Source organism: Onychomys torridus, chromosome X (genome assembly GCF_903995425.1).
Source record: "Onychomys torridus chromosome X, mOncTor1.1, whole genome shotgun sequence".
Lineage (NCBI taxonomy): Eukaryota > Metazoa > Chordata > Mammalia > Rodentia > Cricetidae > Onychomys > Onychomys torridus.
The window spans coordinates 102,284,797-102,300,371 of NC_050466.1; positions in this window are offsets into that span (position 1 = coordinate 102,284,797).

Consider the following 15,575-nt stretch of genomic DNA (forward strand, 5'->3'; position numbering starts at 1 on the left):
AGTATGCACGATCTTATTATATTATCATATCCAAATAGTCAACAGAGTATTTGGAGTATAAAAAGTAAAGACAGACAAGGACTATTTCAAAAGAGTATGACTTATATCACATTTCCCAAACTGTTTGATATACTATTAATTTTATATATGCCTGTATTTCAACACCTTCTTTTAATTTATAATTTATAATTGAATTTATAATAAAATGGTTACAATTTTTGGAAAAACCTAACAGCTCTTTTTAACAGGTGCTCCACAAAAATGAAGCCATGGACAGCAGGATTGCCAAGATGATGAAACTCAACAGTAAGAAGCTGTACAAGTTGAGTGTGGCATCTTTCAGATGCTGCTTGAACTGGAGATGAACTCAGACCCTCAGGTACACCTGTGGGAACTCTATACAGCTGCAAGCCAAGACATCTGTAATGCCAGTCAGAAAAACTAACATAATTTTTGTGCCAATTCTTCAGCTGAAACCTTTTATGAAGGTTCAAGGAAGGCCAAGTGTATGAAGTAGAGAAATGTTAAGTTGGAAGCATGTAGTCCTTCATTCACAGGAGGATTCCACCTAAGCCAGCTTTGGAAAGCCTATAGGGAGAAAAAAAAAAAAAAAAAAAAAAAAAAAACAAAAAACAAAAAACTAAAGCACCCTGAGCTGGCACCCTGGCTGCTGAGCAGGACAGCATCCTTTGAGGACTTGTTCTTCCCAAGTAAAACTGTGTGTGACATCATTCCTGTGAGACTGGATGACAGTTGGGTCATAAAGGTTAATTTAGAGGAAGCACAGCAGAACTAGTTATGGTATGCACAAAATGCTCACAAGCAAGGATGTTAATTTTGAATTCTCAGAGTTTCAGTTGTAAAGAGAAATGGCTAAATAAAGTGTGATTCATAGGAAAAATAACAAAAAAACAATTGTACTTTGACAGTAAATTGATATATTAAACTAATATAATACATTTTAAATTATCACATCTTTGACAAAGACATAATATGTGTTTTAGATTGACAGAAGAAAAGAATCATTCATGTTTTATATATAATTATTATTTTTATAATGAATCCAGCCTATCTTATTTTTAACTGCATATTTGTCTAGCTTTCTAACAACAATGTTGCTTTATATATTATGTATTTAATTCAATAATTTATGCTTTAAATATTTCCTGGTAGAGTGAAATTATCAATTTTATTAGAAAATCATATATAAATCAGTTAGCATTTAAGTTAAATCCAATTTAAAATTGAAGAGTTTTGACATGGCAAGATTATGGTAAAAACTTACTTGAGATGCACTGATTCTGTTTCAACAAACTCCACAGCTTTTGTTGTTGCTTTTGTCATTGTTTGCCTTTGATATATTAAGGGGCTCCTACCTTTCCATGAATGTAGAGGCTTATACCACAGGAAAAGTTGTGAGTAGGGATAACTTTCTGAAGTGAAGTTATAATAAGACAGCATTACACATGATAAAATTGACTCACTTGGAACTTAATATGTAGCACAAGTTCACCTCAAACTCATAGAAATCCTCCTGCCTCAGCCTCCTGCATGCTAGAATTAGATGTATACTTGGCTAAGAGATGTGAACTTTTACAGAAATGATTCTCATCTCAACCCAACATTTGCTTTGAAAGAAAATTAGAAAGAATTTTTAAGATAATCATAAAAGTAAAAACTATGTTGTATTTATTTTAGAAAGCCTTCTCTAAACACACAAGTTATGAATTTTTTTTTTAGAATTTGTGCTGTTGTATTCAAAATATATAAGCTAGTTTCTGTGTTGAACATTTTTGTTACTTTTATATTTGACAATTTCATACATGTTTGTTGTAGTTGGAATCTTAAAAGTTCTTATTAATGAAACCAAACCCGAGGCCAGTTATTGGGGTGATTGCTGGAAGATCAGAGACACAGAACAAGCCACAGTTTTCTCACCTCACCAGTTCCTCAGCTGGTCTTGTTTCCTCAGACTGCAAGCTTCTGAATCCTTATCCCAATGGCTCTCAGCTGAACTGTGTTCGAAAGCCTGAATGCTTAACCAGCCGAATGCTTTACTCACTACATGCTTTTTTCTCCCTTAATTCCTGGTCCTCACGCCTTATATACTTTTCTCTTTCTGCCCCCACTCCCTGGGATTAAAGGTTGTGTTTCTGGGATTAAAGATGTGGGTCACCATGCTTAGCTGTTTCTAAAGTGGCCTTGAACTCAGAGATCCAGCTAGCTCTGCCTCCCAAGTGCTAGGGTTAAAGGTGTGTACCACCACCACCCAACTTCTGCTATGGCTTACTCTTCCCATTTTTTAGCCACCACTTTTGGCTTTGTTCTGGTGGCTGTCTGCTCTCTGACCCCAGATATGTTTATTTCAGGGAACACAATACCACCACAGTTTGTAATAATTCATGCCCTAAATATTGTCATCTTTCTCCCATCCCTGCTAGCACTTCTTCTTTCTTTGTGATCTCTTTCCTATATTCATGACTTTGTGTGTGTGTGTGTGTGTGTGTGTGTGTGTGTGTGTGTGTGTGTGTGTGCATCTTGCTGAGTTTAATAAGGGCCAGCTGTGTAAGCATGAGTTTGCAGTTGTACATTGGAGCCTAGTAGGCTCAATAATGTCTACACAACTGGATAATATGCCTACCCCTCTCCAGAATCTGTCAGTTGCTGATAGTTTAACAGTATTTGTTAGGGGACTGACCATATGCTTCTCTCACATTCATAACTGATGACCAGGCCAATTTTTGTAAGCTCGATGCCAGCAAATAAATGTTATAAGGAGTTCATGAGTACCATGGTTGTGTTGTGTGTAGAACAATTGTTCTCAACCTGTGGGATGCAACTACCATCACATATCAGATATCCTGCATATCAGATATTTACATTATTAGTAGAAACAGTAGCAAAGTTATGGTTATAAAGTAGCAACAAAATAATTTTATGATTGATGTCACAACAATTCGGAAACTATAGTAAAGGGGCACAACATTAGCGAGTTGAGAGCCACTGTTGTAGAAGATGGCATTTCACATCATTTTCACTATATTTCTGTTGGCAGATGCTGGTAGTCATTTGGGTTAACTTGAGAAAATCAAGATAATTGTTAGATCTTGGCTGGAATTGTTTGTGAGGCTGGATGATCTCAGTCAGCAGGCTTGAAGCTGTTCTAAATGCTGGCTCACCTGGGCCATCCATTTTTACTGGTGTCTGGTCCCCTTGTTCTGAAAATACATATACTTTTAAAGGTAACATACATATCTGCATTAATCCCATTATAGACTGTGCATTGTATACAAGTCAGTCAAAGATATGTTTTTGTTATGTGTTTGAACAGATAAAATATACATCACATGTATTGTATTTCTTTTAGTTTTTTTTTTATGTCTGTAGTTGGGAATTCTGGGAGTGTTCCTTGATCAAACCTAATCATCTTTAACTTTGAATGAATCCACAGCATCTCATTCTCTGTGGAAATAAAAACATAACCTCATCCCCAAAGTAAAATGTCTTTGAGCTAAATTTGAAGTCAAGATATTTTTTAAAATATATAGGTTAGATTAATCTATTACCCTTTATAATCCAGTGTCTCTTAGCAGGAAAAAATATAAAGAAAACACAATAACATATAGGATCCAGACTCTGTGTATTTTTCATCATTACATAGCTCATTTTTAAAAAAATATTTCTCTATTTCCCACTTTAAGGATCTCTCTCTCTCTCTCTCTCTCTCTCTCTCTCTCTCTCTCTCTCTCTCTCCATATATATATATGGCTATCTATCCCTCTTTTCTTTTTGCTCCCAAGCCTTTGTACATTTTAAAACAAACTGTAATCCATTTACAGATTTTTTGTTTGCATCTGCCCTTACTATATATTATAACCTTTTCTGTCTGCATGAACAAAACCCCAAACCTCCCATGCATCATCCTGGCAGCTTGAGCTGGCCCATGTGAGACATTGTGGGAACCCACAATTCAGTGTAGCTTATGGTGTGCTGGAATGTTTCAAGAGATGCTCTGTGTTGTGGCTGGTATGAGAGGCATGAGACTAGGAAGCTGTGCTTGGGTTCATTTTTGTGTGTGTTGAGAATCCTTTTTAAGATTTCTCAGGTCTTATCTGGAAATTCTGGCCACATGTTGGAATGTCATATGTAGGTTGACTTTTCCTATCCCACAAGCTGCTCCCCAGTAACCACTCAAAGGCTTATATTAATTATAAATGCTCAGTCAATAGCTCAGGCTTTTTATTAGCTAGCACAAATATTTTAATTTAACCCATATTTCTTATCTATGCTTTCCCATGTGTCTTGTGGCTTTACCTGTCCTCCAGCATTTTTTGTTCCCTCTACCTCTCCTGGTGGCTCCTCTGACTCCACTCATCATTCTGTTTGGCTCTCCTGACTAACTTTATTCCGTTCAGCTATTGGGCAGTCAGCTTCTTTATTGAACCAATTACAGTGAAAAACCTGCACAGTATACAAAAAGATTATACTACAGCATATTTCTGCTTTTAAAGTCATTGTGCATCCTTTTTTAGTTTCACTTGTTTGTGTCATCTCTTCTGGCACATCTTCTCTCTAGTTATAAATATGTTTTGTCTAGTAGTCAGTGTAGTTATTCTATAAATAACACTTATGATAAGCATGTAACTATCAGTATTTTTGACCATCTAGATTAGGATATTCATAGAAAGTGGCAAATTTTTTCTGGCTTTGTTCTGTCTTGAATATTCTGCATACTATGAAACTTATGGCATCTCTCCTGCTAACACAACACATTTTATAAAGATAAAAGACCATTGCAAATTTAAGATTCTAGTTTTAGGAAGGATAAATTCTAGAGCCCTTTGATAAATGTGAACCAATGTTATCAAAAAACATTTACAAATGCATATAATTGATAGAGATAAAAATATTGATATTAGTTGTAAAGCAGTTTCCTCTTTGATTAAAATCTTCCATTGGAAGGGAGCTCACTAATACATGTGGTGTTTACAGGAAGATGAAACAATAGTGTGTTTTAAGGGGAGGTAAAGCATTCTTTCCTTCAGGGAAGTGCATTAAGCTCAGAAAATTTAAAAAAAAAATGCAATGGCTTCATGAGGTCCCTGATAATGAGCAGATTCAGTAGGTTCCCTCATTCCCTGAACATAAAACAGTAAGGACAATTGAGAGATGCTCTCAGACAAGCTAAACATCTGAAAGAAGTAGAGACTAATCAAGAAGAGGCTCTGACCCACTGAACTACCTAAAAAAGACTCGAACTTGTTGAGTTTCCTCCAGGCTTTGCAGTGCACTCTAAGTTTTCAGCCTTTGTAAGCTGTCACCCCTGCTGGAGTGGGTGTTTTGTGATGTGGCTATCTGTGAGTCTTTCTGTTCCTGTAAGAAACTACATATTCTTATAAGTAATTCCAACAAAACCCTGGTTCACCAAGTGGGATTTTTCTGGTATCTTTAGCTTGGTCTGTCATTGTTTCCTATCTGGATTAAGTAGTTTGTTCACATAGTGCCAAGAATAGTGTCACAAATTAGTATAGGCCTCAATTATTAAATAACATATTGTAATTTGATTTTTCAAAGCATTTTAAAGCTACTTTACAACTCAAATCATATAAGTCCTTATTTTTTCTCTAACAGTGATAATTCATCAAACAAATAGCTGATATGCTTAATGAAATGAATTGGTAATATAGTAGTTTTATGATTGAGTAGTCATAAAGCTTAAAGTTCTTTCACAATCTTCTGATTTCCTTGTTCCAGATGTATCTGGTAAGTATAAATCAGCAAAATGAACTACAAATTCAAATCATATTATTCCAGGGAAATACAGAACAATATTTTAAATTCCTGTAAGATGTTTCCAGGTGCCAGTTTTCTGGAACAAACTATGTCTCATAGATATATATTTATTCTGTGTCATTCTCAATCAAGTGGTAGACCTGATTTCATGTTCACACCTTACTCTAAAAATCCTGTATAAGAAAACTGAAATATTCATAGCTTATACTTGCAAGCTAGTACTTGTAGACTACAGACCAAAACAATTTAAGATAATATTAACCATGTCCACTATCACTTTCTTATAGCCAGTTCTTTTTTTATTTACAGGAAGTGAAGTCAGGAAAAAAGTCTTTTCAATGATTGTTTAAGTAAGGCATATTAATCTTGTTATTAAGAATCTACTTTTAAAATAGATACACTGATACCAGCAACATTTTTGCTGTAAAACCTTCTCCCAAATATACTATTATGAGTTCAAATATCAGAGAAGGCTGCTACTGGCTAACCTACAAATAAGAAGCAATTATTTGATAAAAATCTAAAAATCACATTTTTTTCTCAATCATTTTTTCTTTAAATAAGAAGTAATATATCTCATGTCTCTTCTTCCCTATGTATCAAAAAAGTCTTTGTTATACTTTCAATTCAAAATTGCTCTGTATCAGTTATTGTTTTCACTTTCTATTATTCTATACCAAAGCACATCTTATCTCCACATTCAAGTGAATTTTAGTAATTTTCAAAAGATATATAGTAAACACTTGCTTTGTCAGAAAACTAAAACTTTGCCTTGAATTATAGAGTTATTACTGAGCATAAAAATTCGTAGTAGAAAAATAGTAACAAATAACATGTATATACTAACTAAATTTTATAATCACTTTATAAAGCAGGTTCATAATACTTTGTTGAATTATTAAAAGTGATTTTTAGATTTGTATCTAATAATTGTTTTACATTTTTAAGTTGGTATACTTCTTCTGATACCTGGATTTGGAATAGTGTATTTGAGGCAACATTATGAAGGATATAGCACAACTATTCTTGTTATTGTCTTGGCAAACCCAATAAACATGTTCTACCCTCATAGAAAATAATTTTATCAACATCTTTTCTAGATCATTCAGAGAATATGACATTTTTATTTTTATATAATATCTAATATTATATAACACTTGTTAGAGACTGAATATTGTCTGAAGTAGTTTTCACATAAACCTATAATACCCTCCAAATAACAAGAGAGATTTATTACTAATACTTTTCAGATGAAGAGAATTGAAGCATGGGCAGTTTAAATAATTTATTCATATTCTCAGAGCTAGTCAGTGGAAAAACCTTAGATTGAAACATAGCAAGCTGGCTGCAATGTTCATTTTCATTTAACCACAGTGGATAAAGAAACCATGTTACAATAAAGTCAAATGATGTCATAATAATCATGTTAAAGACTTCAGATTAATCCCAATCCATTATTTCATGATGTCTATAAATTTGTGTCTCTCTCTCTTATCTAAATAATGCTGTTACCTTCAGGAATGGGGTATTTGGAATATCCCAGAACTGGAATGACTTTATAGTATCTATAGATACAAGAGCTAAGAAAGTGTTTTGGTGAGGGGACTGAAGAAACTTTGAGAAATTAGAACTTGTAACATATGCCCAGTGGCACAATAGCACCATGAATTGTTATGAGGATAATCAACAACTTTCTGAATGCATTCTAGGTTCATTCTTTAGACGTATAGTAGTAAACCTGGACAAGAAATAATGACTGGGGAGGTCATTAATCTTAGAGGAGAATCTGCTGTTTTTATTTTAAAATGTGAATTCTTATTAAACTTCCTTATACATATATATTCTTATAACTATACACTAGTCCCATTATCAAATCTTATCAGAGAACCTTCTTTTTACAGTGGATGACAATTAATAAAGAGATTTATAGCTGTTAACATGCAACTAATAAATGTTGCCAGGCGGTGGTGGCGCACACCTTTAATCCCAACACTTGGGAGGCAGAGGCAGGCAGATCTCTATGAGTTCAAGGCCAGCCTGGGCTACCAAGTGAGTCCCAGGAAAGGCGCAAAGCTACACAGAGATAATAAATAAATAAATAAATAAATAAATAAATAAATAAATAAATAAAATAAAAAATAAATGTCTGTGGAGTGCTCAGCTCCAGATGGGATATCCATGTCACATGCCCTTCCCTCAAATCTCAAGAAATTATCATGGTAAAGGAAGTGGAAAGGTGGCAAGAGCCAGAAGCCAAAATGGATTGTTCTAAAAATACTGTCTTCAGGATATAATATTATTGCATTCATGAACTCAAAGTAACTGTGGTTGTCTACACAAGACCTGTGCAAAATCAAGCCAGGAAAAAACTCCAGCATGACTGGGAGATAAGCCTCCCAGACACCACTACTGTCTGAGGCAGTATTGGTAATTAATGAGGAAGAAAGTATCAGTGTTTTTCAGAGTTGTGTCCCCTAGGAACCAACAAATGGACCAACATGCATACATGTATTGACAGCACTAACTGAACTCAGTGTTTTAGCTAAAACCATTCACATGGGAGGAAGACATGTGTGGGTGAGTCAAGCAAGAGTTATATGGGGATAGAGGGAGTTGGATATTATCAGAATGTATTATATACATGTATGGTATTCTCAAATAATACATATATATGAAGTTTAAGTAGAGGTCCCTACATGGGTAGATAATTCATATACCAGAACCCAATGGTGTACAATGAAAAAAATCCAAAGGCTACTGTAGGATATTTCCTTATGAGCTGCTTATCAAAAAGGCTCCATAGGCTCTCCAAAATAGCATTCACTGTTGCCATTGCTCATGGTTGCCCACAATACCTATATTATACAATGCTATTGCTAAAGATACTATATACTTTGTATATAAGACATAGAGAAATTGTGCTAGAACTTCACTAGTTATTTAATCTCTAATTCTTAGCTTTCAGAGTTCCCAAAGGTGCTTTGCAAGCAAATGAGGAAAAAAAACCAAACAAACACATCCTTGGCCTTAACCGACATGTTTCAATGTTGACCTGGCAGGGGAAATGTGCTCATAGGTGATTTTGTGACAGAATGTAACACAATTGCTAAACAGTATTATTAATTAAAAAAAAAAACCCTGGAGCCAGATATTAGGGTGAAAGCTGAAAGATCAAAGGGTTAGAACAATCCAGCCACAAGTTCCTACCATTAGGAAATGTTCAGCCCAGGAGAGAGCTGCTTCCTGTACACTCATGGCTTATATACATACACCTTTCAGTGCCCTGCCATCTTATTTCCTCTCTCTGCCCAGATACACCAACTTCCTCTTTCTGCCCAGCTCTGTCACTTCCTGTTTGTCTGTACAGACCTCCAGACCTCTATGTTTAACTGGTGCTGGGATTAAAGGCATTTGTCACCACTCCTGTTTCTGTTCCCAGTGTGGCCTTGAACTCCAAGAGTTCTGGATTAATCTGCCTCCTGAATGGTAGGATTAAAGGTGTGTGCTACCACTGCCTAGGTTCTGTGTCTAATATAGTGGCTGGCTGTTTCTTCTGATCCCGAGGCAAGTTTTACTTGTTAGAGCACAAATAAAACATCACCACATTAGAGGTAACAACTTTCTTTCTGATTGGATTTTAAGTCTACTCCACAAAAAGGGAATCCATGTCTGGGACTCTAAACCTGGCCAGAAGTCGATGTCTGTGAGGGTCAAAGGCTCCAGGGGACCTCTTGATATTATGATTTGACTTGATGGACAGCTTTCTATGTATTTATGTTTATACCCACAAACAACTGCAGATATCAGGTTTGACTAGATATGCTTCCATTTTGCAGTAGAATAGTTAATGTAGACTCATGGCTAATCAAAATGCTGAGAAAAAGTAACTTCTGAGTAGAGAGCAGTAAATGACAGATCTGTGTCATCTCTTTCAAGGCTCAGGAAATATCACAGAAGATGAAACAGAGAAAATGTAAGAGCTGGATGATGAGGAGAAGGACTGTTAATTGCTGTCTTCTGGGCATGATATTGTCCTTGCAATCATAAACTCACAACAGTGCTGGTTGCCTACAATGGGCCTGCACCTAAATGAGCCTCTCAAAATCCAGTCATGGATGGTTGATTGTATTGTGGTGACCTGCCCCACACAGGGAAACTATTGGCTGTTGAAGAACAACACCAGGGGAGACAGTTATTGTCTTCACTGATCTAGCTATTGGTGAGTCATACATGTTCCACTGGATGACCCACACTCATGTTCATGCTCAAGGCTTGTTAAACTTACTGATTTTAAAAACGAAAATAAAATGAAGCTAGAGACAGTAAAATTGAAAACAGACTTGTAGAAAGAAAAGAAGATGGGCAAGAATGGGGGGAACAGCACATATGAATATGTTTAGAGTCCATTATATGTATGCATAACCTAGACAAAGAATGAATTCATTTTTAAAAAGAAAATAATGATTTTTTTGTAAAAGTAGCATAATATTTTCTCATAAAAGTTAAAGCACACGAAATCAGCACCTTCTTTCTGTGATGGGGCTAGACAGTCAGAGGTTCTTCCATGTTGTAGTCTTGCTGAGAACATTTCACATTTAACTAGAATGTGATCTCTTTGATAGAGAATCCCACCAGCAATTATCCAATCACATTCTAGGAACCAAAGGCCAGGATTTCTTAGCTAAATTATCTTAGCTTCTGTTAAACTGCCTGTTTGTGTGCAACCCCCTACAACTAACTGCATATCTTAGCTTCTGTTAAATTGCTTACTTCTGGAAGCTCTACTACAGCTTTATATTTCTAATCTCAATCAATAATGAAACAACTTTCTGATTACCTGTGAACTTTATGCAATAGTCATCCCATTTAAATAGTTTTCTTTGTTCCTATATATCTACATATTAATATCAACTTACTTTTGTGCCCTCTTAGAAATGAAAAATAACAATTGATTATTAGCAGTAGATTACTGTAGAAATGGACAGGATAATTTGTGAATCAGTTGCTGTTGCATGTAACAACAGCTTGTAAAAAGAGTTATGAATAAACTCAATAACCTTCAGATAGATAGTAGAAGACTGAAGAAAAAAAGGTGTTTTCTACAGTCTTAGAAGTCCATTTTAAATTCTAAATTGTTGTAGCATAACTTTCCCTGTAATATAGGCAGTATAACTAAAAAATTCAGAAGATCTATTTTATGTCTAAAATTTTAAAAAATGTATAGCAAAAATTCTTAATCAAAATTTTAATATCTTGTTATTCATACTACTAACTAGATTTATTTTGAAACTTAGAAAATAGTTATCTTTTCTCTGTAGCCTAATGAGAACAAGCTAAGGTTCAGAATTAAAGAAACATGCTGGACACTGATGGGAGGAATTTTCTATCAGATTATTTGAAAGAGGAAAGTCTAAGGCACTATAGGTGGCACCATACTCTGGGAAAGTGGTTTTGCACTGTATAAGAAATCATGCTAATCATGAATTTGTGAGTAAACTAGCAAGCAGCCCAACTCTATGGTATGTGCTTCAAGTTCCTACTTGAATTCCTGCCCCAATTATCATCAGTAATGGATTGAGATCTGAAAGTATAAGCTAAAATAAAGGATTTCTTTCTCTAAGTTGATTTTGGTTAGGATGTTTTATATCAGTCACAGAAAGGAAATAAGAACAAATATCATTCAACATAGTGCATTGGCTAGAAAATCCAACTCTGTCTCTTTTTTTAAGAAAAGAAAAATGTGCTTGCATTTTTAGTATTTGAGTTTGGTGCTAGAGAAATGCTTTGGGATTAAAACTACTCGCTGCTTTTGTAGAGGACCCAGGATTGGTACTAAGCAAACACAATATAATTCATAACCATTCTTAACTCCATTCCCAGAGAATCCAACATTCTTTTCTGACCTCTCTGGGCATCAAGTGTGTGTGTGTGTGTGTGTGTGTGTGTGTGTGTGTGTGTGTGTGTGTGTAAATGAATGTAGTGATATTTTGTTTGTGTTCCTGAAGATCAGAGTGCAGAGCTAGCCACAAGAGGCCAAGCAGTGGTGGCACACATCTTTAATCCCAAAAATTTGGGAGAAGGAAACAGGAAGTGATATGGCTGGGCAAAGAGAGGAAGTGATAAGGCAAGGTGGTGACAGGAGCTTGGCCGCTTTCAGGCTGAGGATTCGGTAGAGGTAAGAAGTCTCTCTAGTGGCTGGATCCTTTACTGATATTTCAGCATTTACCCCGATATCTGGCTATGGGATTTTATTATTAAAAGCAATTAGTATCTGTGCTACATATGCAAGTAAAGCTCTCATACATATAAAGTGGAATAAAGCTTTAGAAAATATATGACCAATTTTAGATTCATTTTATATGAATCTAAGTTATGTGTCATAGCAACTTACAATATTTGTGAGTGAGAAGAGTAAATGAAATTAACTTTATAAAATGGAATAATGAGTCAGTATTTGAGCAGGGGGCTGGAGAGTTGGATATATATAAAGGTTATAGCAGTTTTCCTAATCCAACTAGGTGATCCTGTATCCAGTCAAGTTGACTATAAATAGTAACTATCATATTAGTTATTATTCTTTCACATAATAGATAATTTATCCAGTATATGGTTATAAGTCAATGAAAGTTTATTTTGTGTATGGTTCTAAAAGTGGAGAAGACAAATCCTGCGAGGCTGCAAGGGACAAAGCATTTCTGCTGTTCCCAAACATAGCAGGAAGTATCACAAGGAAAATGGGTACTCTTGAGAGAGGCCCAAATGTGAATGAACACTGACAGAACTAACATATTCCTGAGATAACTAACCAATTCACTTAGTAACAAGCTTAGTCCATTCATTAGAGCAGTGATCCCATAGCCTAATTATATTCAACAGACCTTACTACTCAATACTGTAGGGATTTAAACTAAATGCTATGAGTTTGCTGGTAAATTTCAAAGCAATAATAACTAAGAATATTCTTACTGCTGGGCGGTGGTGGTGCACACCTTTAATCCCAGCACTGGGGAGGCAGAGCCAGGCAGATCTCTGTGAGTTTGAGGCCAGTCTGGGTTACCAAATGAGTTCCAGGAAAGGCACAAAGCTACACAGGGAAACCCTGTCTTAAACCCCCCACCCCCCAAAAAGAATATTCTTAATAGAGGAACTGAACATAAACTAAACATAAATTATTGGTACTATATAAGTGTAAATGTCCATGACTGTAAGCTAAACATTTATTAATACTATGTTATGTCTGCTGTTGATGTAATAACATGTTCAATTTTCTTCTAAATACATACATCCTTTATTAAAACTTTGGAAATTTTTTATTTTATGTTTATGTATGTGTTTGGATGTATATATGTGAACTGCTTGCAGCTAGTGTCCATTGAGGTCAGAAAAGGGTATTAGATGCCCTAGAACTAGAGTCACAGAGAGTTGTGAGCCATCATATAGGTGCTAGGAATTGAACTTGAGTCTTCTGGAAGAGCACCAAATGCTTTTAACTATTCAGTTATCTCTCTAGATATTTTTAAAATAATAATTATGTTGGCTTGTAATATCAATTTTACATGAAAATCCTTTCAGGCTAGATAATTGACAATTCTCATTATACAAAATCCCCCAGAGTACCACACCTAATGAATATAAAAAGGAAATAACTTGAGGAAGAACAAACAACAGTTTTAAATAGTGTAAAAATTAGAAAATAGCATTTTCTGAAAACTCTTTTCTTTAGTGCTGAACTAATATTGTTTAGATTTTGGTGATATACTCTAAGGTGATATACACTATATATTATCAACACATTTTGATGAATGATTGAAACATAAAAAGGAAACATTACAATTGCATCCAATGGGCTTATGGCCATTTTCAAAGTTCATGGTCAATCAAATTAACATGGGCATAACTATCTTGCAAATTTTAGAACATATGTTATAGAAACATGTTATATTTAATGAATATATTTCACATGGATAAATTCTGCCTTCAGCTAAATCTGCCTAACTGCATTTCTACTAGAGTTAGGATGGAATTTTGCCTGCAGAGAATATCATTTTAATGGGGGGAAAACATACATTATTTAAAATGTATAATTCAAGAGTTAAAAAGAAAAGTGTAAGTTATTTTAATTTCTTTTGTATAAACATTGACTGTGTGAACAGTTAGTCACTTTGGCTCAGTTTTCTTATTGCTGTTTGATTTTCACTTTTTTGTTTGTTTGTTTTGTTAACTTTCTCCCATGATAATGGACTGGAAAGAAAATCCTAAAAAAAAATAAAATAGGCACAAAATGAGGAAAAATATCTACCTGTAACCTGATTATATTGAACTGTTAACACAAACAATCCATTTCTATTTACCATTTACCTATATTAAATTGTAAGAGTTACTTTAGAATTGGTTAGTGTGCAGAAATTGGAAAAATATTGAGGGACATGTAAGAATAAGGAACATATATTTAATTAATGATTGCTGGAAGCATATTTGTTTAATATTACATTGATGATGGCTCAGAAGAAAATAAACAGCAAGGAATTAATGGATTGAATATTGGTAGTAATATAGTGCTAACAATTCTTTCTAAAAATCCTGAGATGTAAATGTAGAAAGCTGGTGGAAATGTGATCCCTTTTCCTTAAGCAAATTGGCAGAAAAATTACTTTGCATTATGTTATTAGAAAGAGAATAGTGCTTGTGATTAACTAGTTCGTTTATCCTGATTTCCAAACAATGTGCAGAATGTGAAGTCTTATTTTTACTTCATAATTCTAACAAAATTTGAGAGGTAAAGTAATTATGAAAAGAGCTGTTAGATAATTTCAATAAACAACAACAAAACGTGTTTTATCTCCCAAGAGATTAAAGATACTTTATTCTAGAATAAAATATGAGCAACCATGATGTATGAAAACAATTTCAAATTTCCCCAAATCCATTTTCAACATAATAACAGTTTCATAGTAACAGAACAACAAAAACCATAAATCAACTTCAAATAAATTTGTGTAAATATTCAATAGATGGTTTACAGCAGAGCAGTAAGATAACCCTCAGATGTTGTTTGATGACATCCTTAGCCTTTTGGTGTGTGAAATCTAGTTGTCTGTTCAATGAATACATTCCAAAAGCTTTCACTTTATAATTACAGTGGTATTGGATCACATACAGAGGTAGTCAAGGAATGACTATTAAGAGGGCTAAAGATTGACTAAGATAAATTATAGGGTTCTGGACTGGAGAAGTTCTAACCTTTCTACAACCATTGTAAGTCTGCTTAAGGGGCACCCTGGCAGTGGGATCAGGATCCATCCCTGGTACATGAGCTGGCTTTTAGGAGTCTACTACCTATGTTGGGACAACTCCGCACAGCACAGCCCTGCCAGGGGAAGGGGCTTGGACCAGCCTCTAGTGAATGTAGCAGGCTCTGCTGACTCCTTGAGGGAGGCCTTACCTCCTTGTAGGGGGGAATGGGTGTTGAGCTGAGTGGGAGGCCAGAGAGGCAGAAAGAGGGAAAAGGGGGATTTGTGATTGGTATGTAAAATGAACAAAATATTTCTTAATAAAGAAAGTTCTAATCAGTTCATCTACTTTGTAGTAGCTTCATGGTAAGGTATACTTTCTTTCCATAAATTTTTGTTCACACTGGGTGGTGGTGGTGCACGCCTCTAATCCCAGCACTCAAGAGGCAGAGCCAGGTGGATCTTTGTGAGTTCGAGGCCAGCCTGGGCTACCAAGTGACTTCCAGGAAAGGCACAAAGCTACACAGAGAAACCCTGTCACGAAAAACCAAA